The sequence below is a fragment of the Apteryx mantelli genome, chromosome 1 (genome assembly GCF_036417845.1).
Source record: "Apteryx mantelli isolate bAptMan1 chromosome 1, bAptMan1.hap1, whole genome shotgun sequence".
Taxonomy (NCBI): domain Eukaryota; kingdom Metazoa; phylum Chordata; class Aves; order Apterygiformes; family Apterygidae; genus Apteryx; species Apteryx mantelli.
This window is the reverse complement of record NC_089978.1, coordinates 144927967-144943296: the sequence shown is the minus strand read 5'-3', so window position 1 is coordinate 144943296 and position 15330 is coordinate 144927967. Positions and strand designations below refer to the sequence as shown.

The window sequence follows — 15330 nt, the reverse complement described above, 5'->3', positions numbered from 1 at the left end:
AAAATAAATTTTACATAAATAATTCTCAGCCACCAAAAAGCCAAATGAAATTAAAAAAGAGCAGAAATAAAGTGATGTGCTGTTATATGGGATTCTCTTTTCTCTACTGTCCCTTTCTGCCTTCCTCAGTGATCTCCTGAACTTCATTTTCCCAACTATCTTTCACTTTAGATAAGCGGATCATTTCCTCCCCTATTACTTGAAATTCATTTTTGTCATTTGCTACATAAGTGAAGGTTCACATACAACACTTTCTGTTGTCAAATGTGATCATTCGAAAATAGGACATAAAAGCGCTTCCACCTTCCAGTAACCATCCCTTTGTACAATCAAGGGCAACTAGTTAGGGGTTTTTTGCTTCATTATCCCATGAGCTGGATCAAAATTCCATTACAAGTTCTGACTAACTGGAAAATGTATTATTTCACCATATTTCCAAAAAAATCATTATTAAAAAATCAAATAGTATTTTTGTTATTTTATCTACATCTATTCAAATTATATTTGAAATTACAGCTAACTTAGGTTTAATCCTTGCTGTCATGTACACTGAAGTAACTTAATACAGCATAGATGCTTGCTGCTAAAGTTTTGAAGATGGTGATGCCACTGAATTGACTGAAGTCACTGGCTAAGCAGATGGAACAGGATGCAAATGGTGCAGGAAAACAATTTTTGAGAGCTGCAGCTTCTCCTGCAGACAGGGTGAATATTTTCCTTGTTTCAATTCATTCAAGGAGTTCAGTTAATACTATTTAACTCAAAGCTGAAAAATCAACTTAAAAGTTGAAAAAACAAGATTGCCTATTCTCCTCCTTCAATCTACAACTAAATCTGAGAAGATAAGATCTTTCTCTGAGACTGTGAAGGACATGGTTACTAAAAGCTGCCAATTTAATTCCCTTTCTACAGGTCATTATTTTAGTTGTTTCATAAAACATTTAAAAATGCAAACATGCTTTTGAAATGCATCAAGGACATTTAAGGTAGTCTAAGGTCTTAATTAATGAACAATTTAAAATGATGCTATGTAAATTTTAATTGAATGACAGTTTTCATACAAATAGAGCTTGACATACAACATAAGTAAAAAACTAAAAATGTAAAGTATTCATTATTTTGTAACATAACAAAGAGTAAGAAATTAATATTCTGAATAAAAACTTTTAGAGCTAAATAATTAAATGTGTATAGGTATAATGTCATCTCTTTGTTGGAACAGAGTATCTAAAGAGCCAGATTTAGCAATACTAATCAGTTGCAAATTTAGGTTTACATGTTAAACAAAAAATGAAAATCAGTTTCTCTTTGGAAAGACAAGTAAAAAAAAAGTAAAAAAATAAATAAATTACTAAGATCAAGATTTTTCTGCTTGTTTTTTTAAACCATAATTAAAATGAAGGATTTACATGAAACCACTCTTACCATATTTGGAATGTTTCATCACCAATTTTTAATATTAAAGACAATAATAAATAAGAATGGTACTTAGCAGATTTCCTTTTTTTTTGTAGGAATTTATTACTCAGATTTCCCGTGGGGAAACTATACAGCCTCAAGATTTCCAAAAAAGGGTGCCTGTAATTACATTTTTAAGCTTGTATTCAGGCATTTGAATAAGTGAATTGATTGTGAATATGCTCTGCAGCTTCTAATAGGTCCTAACCATTAGGCTGATCAAAAAATTTTCAAGCATATTTATATTGTTGTAAAAATGCTGACATGTCAAAATGCAAACTTTCAAGATAAATACATGTTTTCCCAGTAATAGAAACTGTATGGGTGAGTTCTCAGGTCCAGTTTTCAGTTGCTTACACACAACCAAACCCCATCTCCATCTGCACACAGAGCCGATAAGAGCTCAGTGGGTAGCTGAGATACTCACCCCATACGTGGAGGCCCGAGTTCAAGTTTGGCCTTTGCTTTGATCTGCTGGGCTGGTGTGAGATGCATTCTTTTATTTTCTCCAGAAAATGTCCTTTATTTCATTCTGTCATAAAAGAAATGCTCAAACGTCAGTGCTCTTTTATAGCATGGATTTTTTATTTTCCAGCTCAGCATTTTAAAAAAAGACTGTTTTATCAGTGGTAAAATCACTATGTGCACTAAAGGCGGCCCTAAGTCTGCTAATTGTTGCTAGATATCCAACAGACTTCCTTGCCTAGTAGGCGATACTGGAACACGCGTGTAGGAATTAAATTTATTCTGGGAAGGATTTTAAAATATTTCATTTTAGAATCGCTTGACAATTGCGCAGTAAGGCCCTTTCTGTGTAATTTGCCTCTCCTCAATGTATGCATTTAACTCTCCTGCTCTCCACTCATAATACCATAGGAGTATAATATTATATATTTATGATTCTTTCACGGCCTGATTTTTGAAGCGAACAGAAGCTGTGCATGCTCAGTACCTTTGAGAAATATAGCAGAGCCTGGCAGGAAAGGGGACTTCCCCTCCGCCGCCACCTGCAAACTTGCCCGGTGCCCTGTGAGCACCTTTGGCCGCATCCGCCTGCCCGCCGGCACCCCGAGCCCGCCACGGCCACCGCAGCCACTTCGGCAGCGGGGCAGCGCCTGGAGGGGAGAAGCTGCGGCCCCCGTCGGGCTCCCGGCTCCCGGCGTGGGGACAGCGGCGCCGGCCGGCGCGCCCCGCCCGAGCGCCCTCGCGCCTAGCGGCCGCTCCCCCGCCTAACGGCCACTCTCCCGCCTAACGGTCGGCGCGACAAACTTCCCCCCGCCCTGACGGGAGGAGGAGGAGGGCCACGGGGCCCGGCGGCCCGGGACACCCCCCCCCGCCGTCGCGCAGCCCCCCGGAGAGGCCGGCGGGCTCCCCCGAGCTCGCCCCCCTCCTCAGGGCCCTGGCTCAACTCTGCCCGGGGCGGTCCCGCCGGCGGCCCGCGGGCGCAGGGACGGGGGCGCAGCCTCCCCCTGCTGCTGGGGGCGGCCCCGCGCCGCCCCGCGCTGACCCCCGCCCGAGGCGAGGCGAGGCGAGGCGAGGCGGGAGGGCGCCAGCCCGCGCCGCCGCCGCAGCCCGGGCGCGGTGCGGCAGCTCGCCCCGGCTCCAGGCGTGGCGGGGGCCATGGAGCATCGCGGGCCCCGCCGGGCCGGGCCGGCCGGGGCCACGGCAGCTCCGCGTTCCGGCGGCGGGGGGCACGGCCGGCCGGCGGGGCTCCCCGGCGGGGCGGGGAGGAGGGGAGGGCCGGTGGTGGGGGATTCCTGGTCCCCCAAAGGAGGTGGGGGAGGCGGGGGAGGGGAGGCGGGGGAGGGGAGGCTGGGCTCCCGGAGAAGGAGGCGATCGCTCGCACAAAATCCTGCGTCTTCAAAGCAGCCCCGGCAGGCAGGGTGAGTATTTTGCCCCCCATCAGCGCCCCCTGCCCCTCGCGGGGATGGGGAGCGGGGGAGCGACCCTCGCGGCCCCCGCCGTGGGGTCTGCCCCCGGCCCCGGGCGGGGGGATTGTGCGCAGGGCCCGGTCCCTGCTGCCGGATCGGCTCAAGGCAGCTAGGTTCAAGCCTCCGCGCTGCCTTTGCGGCTGGGGACTAAGGAGCCGGGGGGGGATGGGGCTGCGTGTGCTGCCGTGCGAGGGTCTGAAACCCCCCCGTCGCCCCCCCCCCCACTACCCACCCCCAAGCGCGTCAGGGTTTTGCTTCTCCCAACCAAGCCTCCCCGTGGCTTCTCTTTGCTCCTTAAAAAAAAAAAAATGCCCCAAAGCTAGAGAGTGAGGCGGTCGGCGGGGAGGGGGGGAAGGGCTTCTCTGAGGAGCAAGGAGCTGGAGAAAGGCGGAGGAAGAGCCGCCGAGGTCCTCGCAGCGCCCCGCGCTCTGCCTCGGCGCTGCTCTGCCGGCGCCTGCCGCCCGCCGGGCTGGAGGCAGGGGGTGTGTGAAGGTAAGGGCTGTCACCGCGGCTCCGCCGGCCCCGGCCCCGCTGCGGGCTCTTCGCCGTGCGAGTGCGTGCGGTCACGGCGCGGGGGCGGGCGAAGGCGCCGGCCCCACGCGTGCCGCGCCGCCGGCCTCGGCGCGCCTGGAAGTTACTTTGTTCGCAGAGTTGCCGCGGGCGGGCGGGCGCGCCGGGACCCGCGGGCGCTGCGCCGGCCCTGCCGCCCCCCGCGGGCCGCTTCCAGGTGTCATCGGCGCCGCCAGCGAGCGCCCGGCACTGGCGCCCCGAGGAGAGCCCGAGCGCCCCTGCAGCCGCGGCTTCCCCGCGCGTAGCAAGAGGAAGGGGTGAGGGACGTGGAAGAACTTCCCTTTGTCACAGGAGAGGGTTTCAGTGACCTTCCAAAGTTTTGTTCCAGGAGGAAACAGTCCAGTAAGTTTTTCAAAATTCATGCTGATTTTCATATAATCTGTCGCACTGATGTTTGGTATCCAGCGTGCACAGAGCGGTGGAACAGGGAGAAAAGATTTGGGAGGTTTAGGTAGTGATCTCATTGCTTTTAATATGTTGCTTTCTTAAGAGCTGCATTTTGGATGTTGCATTTTCACAAAGCTAATATGGAAAGCATTTATATACCTAGATATATATGGGTGACATAAAAGATAAAGACAGGAAGCACACAGAAGCTGGACAGATTTTAAACATTCAGTTCTGTTTGGGAAAAGATCAATAGTTGAAGATTTCTTCTTTCACAATCTGTATCTTGCCAATGTCATAAGTAAGAAATCTGCCAATACTCTACAATATTAATAGACATTTCAACTAGATGTTAATTCTGAATGAATTTAGTGAGTAATCTAGACTATAGTATAAAAGAGCTTTTGATATTCTGGATGAATTGATAACTAGACAAGATTATTAAACTTTGTGGTTGGCTTCTGATGAGGTAAACTCTCAATCATTCAAAAGAATAGCAGTAGATAAAATAATAATACAAGACTGCATCTTAAATGTGCATGTCCAAAATTTGACTACCATGAAAAGGCTATCTCTTTTGAGAAGAGTAGTTAAGGAGTCATTATATGATGGTAATCTGTGTTGTACTCGTACATAATAAACTGTTTCTTGATGCCAGGCACTGTAAATTGTCTGGCAGTGTACTATACAAATAGGGTTTTTAAATTTTTTTTTTACAGATTTTTTTGGAAATTGTTAAATGTAATGGCTATGCCATGTATGATACATACATAAATTGACTGATGTTAATTATTAGTCATGGCATTCTAATGGTATATTTAAACAGTTTTGGCTTTGCTCTTCCAGTTAATTTCATTGTCTCAGGCTATCTGAGACAGAAGAATCTTAAAATTTCTCTTTCCTTCTGAACATATGTTACTCCCTCTTTCTTTTTTCTCTTTGCTCTCCTTTGGCTTAATTTAAAGCAAAATGACCACTGAAAATACCTGTCCGAGCTCACATGAAGAAAAACGTCTATTTTAAAGACACATAAATGTTCTTGGTAGACTAGAGCAAACCCATCATGCGCTGTGTGAAAACCTTCTATTAAACCGGTATTTATAAGATACTTGTTTTGGTATTAGTTTCTGATGCCAAACAACAAACATGAGAGAATGCAGAGATAAAACTGACACTCTGATCTTTGTTTAAACAGGATGTGCTTTTTATTTAGTACTGTGCGCTCATTACAGGAGCTGTCAGTAGGAATGTAAAGTGCATTTGAGTTCTGATTTGCCATACATAGCCTATTCTGACATTGATGTTTCTGCTTCTTGAGCTGATGATTCATAGCATATAGTGCTGTTTGTGATCATATTTATTTAACTGGATTTATTATAAGGAACTAGAAAAATTGTCCGGATTATGTCCTCTTAGGAACTGAGCAAGACCAGATCTGCTTTCTCAGGTGCAGTCTTCCTCACCTGAAGAGTAACATAGGAGGGGGCCCTGCTTTATTTTAGTAGAACATGTAGAGGCACATGAAGAGGTTACTATTTTTTAAGTCAGCTAGAGTTTTGCCAATGAATTACAAGGAAGCAGACTCAAATCCCATGAAACCAGGTAACTGCTTAGTCGATTATCCAAGCCGTTTCTTTTTTCAGACGTGGAAACAATAACAAATAGGGGACAAAAACAATGAGTTTGTAATTGAGAGTTTTGATATTTTGCACATAAAACAATTTTCATCTCAAATGATTAATAAACATAGTAAAAAGAAATCAATGCAGTCTATTTGATTCTTGCTGAACCTCATTTTGAAGAACAAGTGGGCCAATTTAAGGGTATGCGTGTAAGGTAATCTGAGGGATGATGAGCTTCTGCACAAGCTACTGTTATATTAAGATATATTAGACTCTTACAACATATAGTTTGAGGTCTCAGCAGAAGATTAAGTATAATGCTGGCAACTTTAATTCACATGTTCTGGACTGTACACCAGGTTAGATTCTGTGATCATTGTCCATGGGTGAAATAGGGTCTTTGTCAGAGTAAGTGAAAGCAAGGTGGTCTCCAGTTGTGATTTCTAACTTTAATACATGTTCTAGGTTATGTTTCAAAATACAAAGAAGGTTAGTAATGTAAGAGGGTCCTATAAAATCACTTGACTGTTGTCCTTTGACTTCCTCTTAGAATGTCATCCTTTGAGCCTGATGTTATTGTAAGTAAAATACATGTGAATGTACTACTTGAGCAAGGTTGGAGAATGACAGTCCAGTATAAGATATATTGCAAAAAGGAGCAAAGCTGTTATGGTAATGACTACTCACCTGCTACTGTAGTGACCACCTCTAGAGGATGAAGTAGTTTGTTCTTTGTGACTGCTCACTGCTTGACCTCAGTGTTGAAACTGTCAACAAGTGTGCCAGTTTTGCTGTATTTGATATGACAGTGGGAATTATGTTAGGATTAACAAGTAACCATCACTGTTTATATGTAGTAACTTGCAGTCACAGTTGATTAAGGATTCATTACACTAACCTAAATACCAAATGCTTAACATTACTGCATTCAGTCACTATTTAAATAGCCAAAATCCCATTATCTACTGTGGGAGCAAGATTGGGTCTGTAAAGTCATTTAAGCATACTGTATTGTATATTACTATAGAGAGCCTTACTCATACTGCTGTAAAAAGGATTGGTTAGTTTTTTCAGATGTCTGTTTTCAAAGGTATGTGTAATACATTTCAATTTGAAGTATCTGCTCTAACTTGTTACATAGTTTTAGTTTATACATTTCTGCTAATAATAAGTTTACTATATATGGCATGTGTATCTTTTTTGAAAGCTATTTTTTATGCAGAATGCCCTCCTGATCTTTTAAGTTCAGTTCCTCTGCCATACAGCCAATCCAGCTTGCCTTATGGCAGATGAAGGTCTTGCCATTCAACCAAAGACTGAAGCCAGCAGAGCAGCTGTAGAAGCAGCATAAGAAGGAAATGATGGTTAATGATATTTTTGACTGTTTTTTCTCTGCCTTTTCCTAATGGGCTGTTTTGCTCCAGCTCCCTCTTTGCCAGCTCTCACAATCGCTTCGCTTTGTTTAACATGCTCTATACCTCAAACATTCTGCACACCGCTTTCTTTCTTATCGTCTTTTTCCTCCTCTCACCTGCTCCATCATATCCCATCTTCTCTCTGCTCTTGTCTTTTGTGGAGCTAATCCTGCTTAACCATTCCTTTCTTGGAAAAGAAAATGGAAGGAACATAATGTTTTGCCATTGCATCGATCATTCCTCTGTGTTGCTGAATTATTTTTCTCTCGTTTCCTTTGTTTGGTTTATGTAGACTGTAAGCTCTTTGGGGCAGATAATCTTTGTTATTCTGTGATTGTACAGTGCTTAGCATAATTTGCTCCTGGATCTCAGTTGGTCTGTGGGCTCTCATATAATAAAAATAATAAATAATAATACCAAGATAACTTTGACTTCGTGGAACAGCCTCTCTTCTGGTTTTTGATAGTAAACCAAAAAATTTCTTGCTTAGAGCTTATCTTCACTCTACTGCTGTTCTAAGGTGTATCTCAGTTTTGTCCCTCAATACATGTACTGAGTCCCTAGTGTGAGTAGTTTTTGGTAAAAGTTCAAGATATCTTGCCTAATGCAGGGGGGAGAGGACGAATTAAAACTCACCTACTGCCAGTAGTTAGCAATGTAGTACCTTGAAAAAGAACTGAAATAAAAAAAGACAGTTTAAACAGTTTCCGGTGGAAAATTCAAATTTGGAAACACCACCCAAAAATTGTTCTAGTTTCACCAAGTCGATCAAGTAAGGGGTAAGGGAAAAGAAAATCCAAAAATGTATAGTGGTTTCATTTGAATAATTTGGTATTTTCCTCCTAAATATCTGTTTGTTTTGAGTTCCCTTTACTTTTCACCCACTTAAATGTTTGGCTTTGCTTTAGCATCTTTTGGATCAAATGAAAAATTGTATTCAGCCCAAATAAATTTTCAGAAGAGTTTTTCAAACCTCCACAAATCAGGGGACTTAACAGTGCAAACAGTTGTGAACACAGCCATTCAGTGGCAGCGAGTCTGGTCACTGAACAACCAGCTGATCATCTTTGGTGCAGCCTGAGCAGTGCTTTACAGTGTGATAACCTCCATCTGAGCTGGCCTAGCTGGCATGGCGTAACGTGAGTGCGTTATCTCCGTGTAGCTGTTGTCCCGAATCTTATTTCATTTCTGGGTAGCCTCTTTAGCTTCAGAGAGCTCTATGATTTGAAGCGTCCCTGTGTGAGAAAGGCAGTGTAGGGCTGAATCCAACTGATGAACAAAGCAGCCGTCCATGTGAGGTCTGGAGAACATCCACAGATGTTTGACCTGAGTCTGCTCCCCCTCAAGGCTGTGTATCTGGGACTTCCACCTTATTATCTTTCCTCTCTCTTTTTCTTTGAAGGAAAGGGTGTTTAGTTGCCTCTGCCTCCCTGTCCTGTGAGCCTTATGGGGGGATCTATGTGGGCATGACTTTGTGAATAGGAGGAGTGGCCCCAAAACCTCTTGCGTATTTTTTCCTTATCGGTCCTGGAAAGGTTACCTGAAAAAAAAAAACAGGGCAAACTCACCAACTTGCTCCCTCAGTATTAATGGGGTGACATGAAGGATTCCAGTGGGGACGAATGTAGCTAAATGATTGAAAGGTGGAAACAACAAAATTTGTAGGACAATATACTTAATTTTCAAAGTTTTGTATCTGAGAGAAAAAATGTAACTGTTAAAAAGATTTACTCCATTTGTTCTGTAATTGAACTTCAGTCCTTAATGAAAAATGATGTGCTGATCTCAGCAGTTATCATTATAGATATACTTAAATTTAAGCTGTATGTGACTTTCCACCTGTTATATTGTGTATACTTGTGAGCTTATACTTTGGCATTTCATTCATCTTGAACTACAGGAATAGATTAGCCAGTTTTATTTTCCTGTTCAGGTGTATTAACATAGAAATCAGCAACCTTTCAAGAGTGGTTAGATTGTAATGTTAGATTTCTGTCTGAAATCAGAGGAGAATATTGGCAATAGAAACTTGGCCAAAGCTAAGAGATGCTTCACAAGCAGGGAAGACTCTGTAACTGCTTTATTGGTAGTAACTTGCCTGGGTATGAAGCAACAGTTCCCAGCTCCTGCCAAACTCGGAATATGGGAGTTGTTGCCTCTCCGACTGTGTGTTCCAGTTGTGCTGTGCCCCGTTCACATCCGCCCCCAGCCACCCCCTGACCTGTGCTGTGCTTTGCTGATCGCTAAGCTTTCTCTGCTGGTGACCAAACCTGATTTTGAATCCTCACGTGAAAACTGATTGAACTGACTGCTAAAATAATCGTTTGCTCAGTGTTAGGCTTTGCCACATTCTGATATAATTTTGGTATCAGAGCAAACAGACTAAACCATGTGGGATGTATTCTGCTCTCAGATATGCATGAACAACCAAATGGGCCAAATTCTGTGCGTTTATGCACAATTCCAGTTGAAATCAGTTTGAATGACTTCTGTGGCTAAGGCAAGTGGGATTTGACCCAGTGGGGGTTGTACAGATGAAGCCTGGAAAATAAGTGTTTGGCCAGTTGTCACAAAAGCTGAAAAAAAGAAACAAAATTCTTCAGTTATAAATTTAAACCAAATCTTTGTTTCTTAAACATATAGTGTTTCAGTACTTATATGTTCATTTTCTAAGTAAATAATATTTCATTTTAGAAGATTCAAGAGCTGAATCAAATGGCAGACCCAAATTGCAGACTGAGATATACAGTCAAATCACCACAACCCTAATTTACTTCTGTTGGAATGTCCATTTTTAGTAATTTTTTCACATAACCTGTATTTTTAGCTATTTTTCCTTAGAATGAGTATTATCATTCTGGGACTTGTAATTTTTCTTGTATAAATGTATACCCATGATTTGCAGTAACATAACAGATTTTGAAATACTTCCAGAGATGAAAACAAATTTTTTAGAGTGAGGAATGAGTTTTGTGGCTTTTAGATATTTATTTAAAATTTCCTTCCCTAGAGGCAATTACTTAAATAGATTAGCTACCTCTGCAGGTATTTGGGGATAAATACAGATAATATTGAGCCAAACAGTATATTTCTGAGGGAAGAGAGTTGGTTTTACCTAAGAAAAATGTATCCATTTAAATATCCAAATACAGTGTTTTATACATTCAGCCAAGATCATATGTAGGATTACAATAAAGCGTATAGCTTTGGAAAATGCTCAGTCTGTTCGTACATCTTAAAGTATTGCAGATTTAAATCTAAAAATCTATTGGTTATATCGTAAAATGGAAGTTTAAGGTGAAAACAAATATTGTTAGATTGTGTTTACTTTTTAAATTGAATAAATGAACAGTTATCTGTATGGATGAGAACTTGATTTAGAAAATGATACTACTGATAATTCAAAATAAAATTATATCTCCATGAAGAGAAGATTCAGTTACTGTAGTTTTGGGAAACTATATAGGGAAAATAGAAAAAGTAATTTAAAGTCATAGAATCATAATTCAAAATGGGACTAGCTAGGAAAGCTTCTAAGTGGTAACTGCTTTAAATCAATACTGAATTAGATTTCATAGTCAAATTACTGTAGTTTTCATGTTTTCTGAATTCATTCAGCTATCTGTTTTTCTGGATGCCTGGTCAGAACTTTGGCATATAGTGGGTAAAATATATCTGTTGAGGAAACTCCACAGAAGTGAATGTAAGGGCGTAGTTCCAAAAGACAGTTTAGCTATCTCATTTCCCTTCTATACTACTTGCCATGTCTGTATAATCTTTTTATGACAGTTTAAGCCAACAAGTATGTTAGTGTTCTTTATAAATAAAGTAACGAGAGAAACATGTATAATACTTATATTTGAGAGCAATGGAGGAAAACTAATTTGAAGAAAAAATTAACTTCAGCAAAGAATTTTGTCATAACATATTTGACAGGTCATTATAATCAGCAAGGGAGAACAATGATGTGTGTTTTACCTTGATGAGAAATAACTTAGGGGATTTTGTTGTTGTTTTCTAATGTGGGTTAAGGTAATTATAATTACAGAGAGATAAGAGGTTTTATTTAAGTCACTGATCTTTTTCACATTAAAAAACAGAGCTTGCTCAGTACCCTGTAGATCTGCAGTAGCAAATCTGTGATATATACGATGAGGCACTGAAGTGTTCATTGATAGGAGAAACAGAAGTTCCTAAACAGAAAAGGATAGATGCTGCATTTCTTCTCTTCGAAGTCAGTAGGATTTGAGGCATACAAATAACGCATAATTATGCCCACTGGTTTTGGTATATGAATGGGAATAGCTCAGACTTTCTGACAGAAAAGATATGGCCATAGCACTGAATATTATTTAACTGATAAAAGTTAGCAAAATCAGATTCATTAGCACAAAAAAAAATCTCAGACATGTATGTTTTAAAAAGACCCTCCAAAGGGTCCCCTTAATAAATCATGGTGATGATATGACTCCTTTAAGCAGAATCCACTAAGGAGAGCTGAAACTGAGAAACAGGATGCTTAAGATGTCTGTCAATTAAAGATACACCTGAAACAAAGGTTTTTGAAAATAAGGTTTTATAGCATAGCAAGGCATATGTGCTCCTGCTACCAGATGAGAAATGTGGAATCCACGGTAAGAGCCACTGTAAAGAGGCATTTGTAAGGGTTTTATTCAGATTTTTGACCTTAAAACAACTTGACAAACTTGTATAGCAGTATAGCTGCATGTTGTGCCCTGAGAAGCAGATGGTGCAATATATTTTGCCATCTCATAGCACTCACTGAATGAATTGGTGAGTGCATTCCAGTTTTTGGTGGAGATAAATCTGCATTACAAAACTCACTCTAATTCGTACATTTATTTGCTGCTTAAAAACAGAGATTTCTTAGAATGCGTGGGTATGGAGTTGGAGCTGCCCTTCAGTAATGTTTTCTCTAGATTAGGTCTGAGACACAAAGGCAGCCCAGGGAAATATGCCAGATCTAATGTGTGTGCCAGGCCCTCTGTGTGTGCTATGTCTGTTCTGCGGATAGAGGACTTCAGGCTTGAAGGCTGTCACCCTGGCACATTTCACGAGAGCTAAACTGACATTTAGAAAAACTAACAATCTCAAATGCCGTACTGCTTCTGTAGCTTAAGTAGGGTTAGGTTTCCAGGCAGGATTTTGTAGATCATTAAATTCATAATGTAGAACTCTGGGAAGTTTGTAAGGTTGATAAACACCTTAAATGACACCACAGATTATAATTCAGATATCATCCAGGAGTTTTTTTATTTAACACTCTATTTTAATTCCCATTGACACTAATTGCAGGTACATAAAGCATTTGCTTTGGCAAAAGTGGGCTTATAAGTGCATATTGCAGTGCTATACACTGCAGTTTTATTTATTTTTTAAAATGCAACTGGAAATGTTTCTGTCTATGACAAATCGTATTCCTTTAGAAAGCCTAATGATTCTATCAGTAGAAGTGTGCACGATCAGCCTTAATATCTACAAGTGTCTCGATGACATTTGATTACGCTGCCTTCCATTTAAAGTCCACAAGTATGTTAAGAGCATTCAGATGCCTCACTGTCGAGTGAATCCAAAGCAGTCTGCTAAGGGAAGACTCGGTGGATGTGGTTTGCCAGGATTTGCATTCTGTTTCTTTCAGAAAATGAAGAGGAGGAAGAGGAGAGTGTATACCTTTGGAAAAGCTTTCAGCTGCAGAATGATTTGCCTTGCTCATCCATTCCCACAGAATATTGCCTTTTTAGGATTATTTCACTGTTCATTTCCTGATGGCAGAACTGAAGATAGCAAACTAATTCTATTGACTGGTTTCTAGCTGGAGTATGTGAAACGTATTTTAGACAGCAAAAACCCATTAGAGTTTTTAGTCTATTTCTCATAGTAAGTAATTGCTTTACTGGTTCCAGTATATTCCCTTATTGCTGGGCAGTCCATAACACCTTTTTTGGGTGGGTTTAAAACAAAAAAGTAGTAGTTTGTGATAATGAAGTTACACTAGAGGTTATAGGAATGTTGCTGTAACAATTGGGACCATTCCTGCAGAAAACACTGTGGCATTTTTGTTTGTTTAAATAAAGGATCTACTTCTCCATATGAAGGATGAGCTGACAACTCACAAAGAGCAGTTTCTCCTCGGTACAGGGAAGACCTGAACCCTTGACCAAGCTCTGGGTAGGGTTTCTTGTTAACAGTGTCCATGGTTTGCACAAGAAGTGAATGTATGACTATATCATCTGTAACAAACTCTCACACACTTCTTTAAAGTATTTTACTGCTGCCATGTCACTGACTTTTCCTGAAAAAATATGACTTTGATGATTTATAGCCGCATGAAAACATCTTTTTTTTTACTATTACATTTCATTTCTCCATTACATCCCCAAATCCCAGCTTGTCAGACTCTGTGAAAACTCTCATCTTTTCTGTAGCTACATCTTTGCCACTGATCTGGTACCAACCTTCTCTTCTTTCCTGTTGTTATCTCACAATTATTTGTGCAACTGTTTCTCTTCAACTCTTGCCATGGTGTATTCTGCCCTCACAGTTTTTTCGTAACCTTGCAAAGGGCATTGCTAAACAGGTGTCTCCTTTGCAGTTTTGTCTCTTAATCTGTAACTTCTTTGGGTTGTTGTATTATCATCATTGTCATCATTATTTTGTCTTGGTTTAACTGTTATTTCCAGTGACATCTGCTTAAGCCATGGTGTTTTCAAGTCTAGGTGCTTATTTTCTTTTGCTGGAATAATTGTCAAAAATTCTCAGTATTGTTCTTAGGCTTGAGACAAAGAGTAGATGATGGAGGGAACAGTGGAGATGATGGAGTAAGGTGTGGTGAGAGACAATGGGCAAGGGAGTGAACTGAAGGATGAACAGAAAAGAACAGAATCTGGGAGCAAGGAAGTGAGATTAAAGTAAAATGTTGGCTTGAAAGAGAAAAAAATTAGAAACAATATACATAAAAAGGCTGGAGAATTCGTGTAAAATAGAGGGAAATAATTGCAGCAGTTATACAAGAAGGCTTTGAGATAAAATTAAGGGAAATTTCAGACTGAAAAAGTCAGGAAATCTTCATACAATGATTTATTTGAGGAATTAAATATATGCCTGGGTTCAACCACCTGCCTAGTCCAGTAATTCCTGAGGAGGGATGGCATAATGCAAATACTCTATGGCCTGATCCAAAGCCTACTGAAGATCGTGCAACAGTGTCTGTTTTATACAGTGGACTGTGGATCAGGGCTCTATGGACATTTGAACACAGACTAGAGAAAGCAGCAGAAAAATAATGTACGGAGAACATTCCTGACATCAGTAAAAAGAAGGCTTAGCTGATTTAATAGCTTTTTCTCAGTCTGTGATTCTAACAGCCAGGTTTGTGATATTTATTTTAGTATTCATGTTCTTGCAGTCCTTTTTACATTTCTCTCTTTTTCCCTGGCAGACATCCCGCAGCTCCATAAGTCTGGGGGAAGAGGGTGGTTAGCATGTTGTTGCTGTGGGGATTCGAGTCTTAATGCTCTATGTTGGTAATGTTGGGCATATAATTTTAAAACTTGCATGCTATAGCAGCAGGTAATTATTTTCCTGCTGCATTTCACACTCTGGTTTGGGAAAGGAAGAATTTTCATATTATTAAAAGAAAAAAAAAGTTATAATTTTGGGGACTATTGGAAAGGAAAACAGAAAGAGGAGAATAATGGGTGTCAGTCTGGTTATCAGTCAAGCTGGAAAGAGACAGCTTGTTCTGTCGAACACCAAGAACGTTAGTAGTGAGCCAACCATTTATGCAGGAAGGCAACCCTAGACTGAAAGGTAAGGTTCAAAGACATCTGTGTATGTTTCTGAAATGAGCTTGAATAAAACTCCCTACTGAATTATGCTTACTGATTATGTATGTTACAATATTCTGATTTTTGTCTAGCACGAGCT

The 15330-nt window shown here is 40.9% G+C and overlaps 1 protein-coding gene across 5 annotated transcripts in view; it reads left to right on the top strand.

Moving 5' to 3' along the window:
• Positions 1 to 3263: 3263 nt before the first annotated feature.
• The window catches only part of MPPED1 (metallophosphoesterase domain containing 1), a 68252-nt gene continuing 56185 nt past the window's right edge, over positions 3264 to 15330 (top strand). The window contains exon 1 of one of the 5 annotated variants that reach the window (XM_067305479.1): positions 3264 to 3341. The gene's annotated coding sequence lies outside the window, so the exon portion shown is untranslated. Of the gene's footprint in view, positions 3342 to 3783; positions 3882 to 4092; positions 4302 to 15330 lie in introns of those variants that run through there. The other 4 variants (XM_067305491.1, XM_067305485.1, XM_067305506.1 and 1 more) reach the window with 4 other exon arrangements.